At 43.6% G+C, this 6117-nt stretch overlaps 1 long non-coding RNA gene across 1 annotated transcript; it reads left to right on the top strand.

Moving 5' to 3' along the window:
* Positions 1 to 390: 390 nt before the first annotated feature.
* On the top strand, positions 391 to 5546 carry LOC135237241 (uncharacterized). The gene is made up of 4 exons (XR_010324781.1): positions 391 to 568; positions 1860 to 1975; positions 3370 to 3534; positions 5379 to 5546. It is a non-coding gene; the product is annotated as an uncharacterized LOC135237241 (long non-coding RNA).
* Positions 5547 to 6117: the final 571 nt, after the last annotated feature.

Below are 6117 nucleotides of genomic sequence, written 5' to 3'. Positions count from 1 at the left end.
AATGTAAGCATTTAAGGTCCTTATTATTATTATTATTAGTAGTAGTATTATTATGAATAGTAGTAGCAATCTAGTAGCAATACTATGCGTGCAAAACCAGTGCATAACAGCATGAAATTTGATTTAACAGCCTTTATTGAACTGATAATAACCTTGCTATTATCAGTTCCATAAAGGCTGTTAAATCGAATGTGCTGTTATACACTGGTTTTGTACGCATAGTTGGTGGGGGCTTAACAATGTTCCGGCAGGAGCGGCACTGTTCCCTTTCTTAAATTACCACATTATTCATTCTTGCACGGCCATTTCCCTCTCACACAAAAACAGCTACTTTTCGTTTAGTCTACGGGGCAGTTTATTTAGTCGTATGAGCTGGTTACACAAAAGCAGAGACGGTTTGTGGTACAAAGTACAGTAGTAACGTAGCCCACACGAGTTTGGTGCCTCCGTCCGGAGGAATTTGGCGTTTGGGACCATTTCCCGACAGCCTCTGCGCTGTTGTCCTTCGGAGAAGGCACTGCTGTAGCCAGAGCCATTATGGCTCTGGCCGTAGCTGGTTGATACTCTGGTAAGTGAAACAAAATTCACAGCGATCCTTCAAAGCAGTGTTTAAGAATACCGTTTAAGGCATTTTGTGCTATTGTACTGAATGTGTGCACCGTTATTTGCGTTTGCACGCATTGATTAAACTGTACTATTATGGCCTGAAAGTGAATAGAGTACGTTCAACTTTAATCAGCCAGCACAAAAGCCTGTCATTAAAACTGTCATTTTAGGCTTGATCCATGTTGAGTCAGTAGTGTTGACTCAGTGTTGGCCTGACACGCTGGCTTTACGTGGGCGGTTTTGCTAGTTGGATAGCTCGCTAGTACTGAATGTTCAGCTGCCAGTACACAAATATAGAGGTGTGTCAAAAATACTGTAAACGAGTTCGCCAATTGACTGTTGCCAAGTGTAACATTAACCAATTAATGTCATCTGGTTGTCTTGCTTTTCGGCAGTGAACTAGTAAGTGTACCGTTGGCTATAGCTAAATTAGTAATGCAATGCATGTATTCAGCATACTAGATGATTTTGATTGGATCTAAGCTCCTTTTCTGTTTAAAAGGATTGATGTATTTGGTCTGTCGTATGTATTTCCCGAACACGTCTCCTGTCTGTTCTGGCCTCACGATGGTGGAATGACCTCCCCGTGGAGATCAGAACAGCTGAGACACTGACCCACTTCAAGCGACGACTGAAGACTCACCTCTTCAGGCTGCACCTCTCCCCATCCCTCCCTAGCTCCCTGTAATCTCTTAATTGACTGTAAGCTTAGGGTTGTAACTTGGTAGCTGTTTCGTAGGTGACATAGTTAATGCACTTGTCTTAACTACTGCTTGTATTTTTGCATAGACTGCGTTGTTGCTGTTCTCGTTTGTGTTAGTGTTAATCAGTTTAACCTTCAGGGTCCAAGTTGAACTATGCGGTTGTTCCCTGCACTTGGAACGGTACTTCTCTCTAGGGTTTTCGACATACTTGTTCCTGGTTATGGTTATACACTTTGTTGTACGTTGCTCTGGATAAGAGGGTCTGCCAAATGCCTGTAATGTAATGTAATGCAATGTATGACAAGGACGCTCACTAGTTAAAAGTTCCACAAATGCATGTTGTAGGATATCTGTTTCTTCTTAAAGTGTTGACAGCAACAATGGATTAAATACTTACAAATAGCAGAATATTCAGCTGCAGTTGCCGGAGCAAAGTTGCCAACTGTCTTTTTTTTGCATAATGTTAAAGTCTGTAATGGAGCCACTCGAAGTTGCACCGTTTTAACGGAAGGTTAATATGGTTTTAAATGGCACAACTTGATTTTGTAGTTTCCTGACTCCACGGCATCATGGCGGCCCTCAGACCTCTAATTAAGCCGAAGATCGTAAAGAAAAGGACGAAGAAGTTCATCTGACATCAGGCAGATCCTTATGTCAAAATAAAGGTAAATTCCCTGGATGTCTTTCCTGCTCCCATTGATATCGGAAGGTAAATGATAGATTAAACGTTAAAGCAGTGTCCTTACTGGGTGGTTCTGTATGTTCCCTCTCGGTACATTGCCCCACCACCTCTGACTGTTTCTTCTGTGCACTGAGCTGTACTGAAAATTCATCTCATTCAGTCCCCTCCAAAAGTATTGGAACAGCAAGGTCAATTCCTTTGTTTTTGCTGAAGACAATTGAGTTTGAGGTCAAAAGATGTACATGAGATGACAGATCCGAATTTCAGCTTTTATTTCCTGATATTTTTATCTAGATTTGTTAAACAACTTCGAACATATCACCTTTGGTATCAGACCACCCACTTTTTAGGTGAGCAAAAGTATTGGAACAGAGAGTATTTAAGTAAATGAAAGCAAAGAACACTTAATATTTGGTAGCATATCTCTTGCTTGCAATAACTGCATCAAGCCTGCGACCCATTGACATCACCAAACTGTTGCATTCTTCTTTTGTGATGCTTTTCCAGGCTTTTACTGCAGCCTCTTTCAGTTTTTCTTTGTTTCGGGGGGTTTTTCCCTTCAATCTCCTCTTCAGGAGGTGAAATGCATGCTCAATTGGGTTAAGGTCTGGTGATTGATGTTGATCGATGTTCTAAATAGTTTAACACTTCTAGGTGTAAATACCAGGAAATAAAAGCTGAAATTCTGAACTCTTGTCTCATGTTCATCTTTTTATTTCAACCCCAAATGTGTTCAGTGTATTGCAAAAACAATGGAATTGGCCTTGCTGTTCCAATACTTTTGGAGGGGACTGTATGTCCAGTAGAAAAACTGGCGAAAACCAAGAGGTATTGACCACAGAGTTTGCAGAAGGTTCAAAGGGCAGATTCTCATGCCCAATATTGGTTACGGTAGCAGGGATGGGGTGTGGGGGGGAGATGCTTATGCCATCCATCACATAAGCACCTCACCCCCACATCCCACCCCTACTGCACACACTGCCCCCTCCCCTCCCCACATGACATGCTGGATCCCCCCCTCTCACACACACACACAGGAACATCCCCACATTACACACACACCTCATGTGGACTACACCTCTCTGCTCCTGCAATGGACATTTCATGACTACCCTGCACCGACACTTTATACCGGACCATCATCACCACTGTGCCTCCTGTTTATACTATGTATACTTACCACTGACGTCACTGGTTAGGACTTATTTATATTACTTATATTCTTATAGTTTTTATAATTACATTTGTACTGCATTATTTATATTTATATTTTCATAATATTCGATAATCATATTACTTATCCACTGTATTTATTCTGCTTTTATTCTGTTTTTATGATGTTTCGTGACCATGTTGTATTTTTTTTTTTTGTGTTAGCACCTTGGTCCATGAGGAACGATATTTCGTTCCCGTATACTGTGTATAGGCTAAACAAACTTGGAACTTGAAAGCAAGAAGACCGAAGCACATGCTTTCTTCTGGTTTCAGAAAGTTTCTTGTGCACAACATCAAAGAGCTGGAGGTTCTTCTGATGAGCAACAGGTAAGAGATCAACTTGTGCTGGTTTTGAATGGTGCAGTGTTCTTGTCATTACACTATATCTACAGGTTTTGGAATGTTTGCTTGTAGTGAATGGTCTAATCTGTATGTTTGAGGAGGACTGTTTTTAGCTCTGAGTGACCCTACTGTATTTGGTAAGGGTGACTTGATGACATCAAAGTAACCAATGCCACATAAAATGTGGTTAGCGAAGAAGGGGGCTCAGTTCCATTTCAATTTGGGCAATTCTAGAAAAACTGAAATTCAGTTCAAATTCAGATCGGTGGAAATAATTTTCGAATAATTTCTTGCATTGGAAAATCCTGATGGAAGATGGGGATTTTTCATGAATTGAGTTCCAGTTTATTTGACTGAATGCGAGTGGAGTTGACAGTGTTAGTGTTAGTTAGTTTGCTGAGAGGTGTCGACTGGTCCTTTTGCGCACTTGCCTTCCTCCTCGATGGTCCCTGCGGGGTCAGCCATACCCTGGCCAGGCTCAGGCGGAGGAGGTAAGAGCACTGCAGTGGAAGTACCCATTCCACCCCTGGCTCGACCCATAGCCTCGCGGTGGAAGATAACCTGCAACACTCGCAGCTCCCTGCCCATGGAATCAGTGTGGGTTGCTAGTCCTAGCGACGGGAGGGTTAGTTGCCGTGGAGCTGAAAGTGGGCGGGGCTAACTTACTCACCGATATTAACAGTGCGCTTTGCTGTGGGAAAACAACGGCTTTTGATTTGTGCTGCCGGGTTGGCTCCTTGTTGCTCAAATCATGGACTTCATTAAAACCTCACACTTGGCCAATGTATGACATTCTACATACAGTTTAAATTGTGTTTTGGAAATATATCGGTGCATAATTTCATAATGCATTCATGTTCTCAGTGTGTGTTCGGCTACCAATAATAATGTAGAAAATAAATTTAATAAAAGTCTTAAAACTGAGAATGCGTGGGGAAAGGCAGAAAATGTTTTGTTTTGTGCGTGTGCTGCAGTGCCTGGCAGCATGATCTGCAGTGGTGAAGCGTGGCTCTTTGTTTAATGACTGAAAGGCAGGCTGAAAATGTGACATTTCCCACATTCACACGCGCACCGCGTACCGCACACACACACACACACACGCACCGCGCACACACACACCGCGCACACACCACGCACACACACACACACACCGCGCACACACACACACACACACCGCGGACACACACACACGCACCGCACACACACACCGCGCACACACACACCACACACACACCGCGCACACACACACCACACACACACACACATACCGCGCACACACACACCACACACACATACACACACCGCGCACACACACACACCACACACACACACACACACCACGCACACACACACACCACACACACACACACACACCCCACACACACCGCACACACACACCACACACATACACACACCGCGCACACACACATCACACACACACACACACACCGCGCACACACACACCACACACCACACACCACACACACATACACACACCGCGCACACACACACCACACGCACACACACACACCGCGCACACACCACACACACACACACACACACACACCGCGTACACACACACCACACACACACACACACACCGCGCACACACACACACACACACACCGCACACACACACACACCGCACACACACACACCACACACACACACACACACCGCGCACACACACACCACACACACACACCGCGCACACACACACCACACACACACACACACCACCAGGAGCAGGGTGCCTGGGCAGCGTGATGGTCAGTCCTCGCTCAGGCTGCTGGTATGGGCTAACGTGTCGGTTTCCCCTCTGTCTGTAGGAGGCACTGCGCAGAAATTGCTCACAATGTTTCTTCTAAGAACAGGAAGCAGATTGTGGGGAGGGCGGCACAGCTGGCCATCAAAATCACCAACCCCAATGCCAGACTGCGCAGTAAAGACAGCGAGTGATCATTCCCTCCTCTGTACAGTGTAATTATTTTTTTATACATTTTTAAAAATGTAAAAACAAACCTGTTTTTTTTTGTTTTGTTTTTTGAACAAGCTGATGGGAATATTATTATTATTATTGTCCTTAATGTTGTAGCTTGTACTGCCCCCTAGTTTAACTTAGCATGGGTTAGGTCAGAATAATGTTCCCTGTGTGAACTGGACTTTGTGTTCTTGGCTATAAAAAAAACTCTACAAAATGAGTATTGTACCTTATCAAACCTGTGTTTTGTAGTTGTTCCAATGTGACCTTGATATGCACTTTTATACGTCGCTTTGGATAAAATTGTCTGCTAAATAAATGTAACGTAATGGAATATGTGATAGCTGGCCAAGGAAACAGAAGCTACTTGGCTACAAAAACAACTAAAGCTGGATAAAGCTGTTACTTTGGCTGAATTCTAAGACTTGATTAAAAACAATAGCTGAGGGGTATGCATGTGTTTTGGTGCCACTGAGTTTTATCCCTCAGTTTTGTATTGTTTGAATGGTCTTGTATTGTCTTTCTTATTGTATTGCTCGCTGATGCTTGGCCAGTACACCTTTGTAAAAGAGACTTTGCTCTGCTGG

The sequence above is a fragment of the Anguilla rostrata genome, chromosome 13 (genome assembly GCF_018555375.3).
Source record: "Anguilla rostrata isolate EN2019 chromosome 13, ASM1855537v3, whole genome shotgun sequence".
Taxonomy (NCBI): domain Eukaryota; kingdom Metazoa; phylum Chordata; class Actinopteri; order Anguilliformes; family Anguillidae; genus Anguilla; species Anguilla rostrata.
This window is presented reverse-complemented; position numbering and strand designations above follow the sequence as displayed.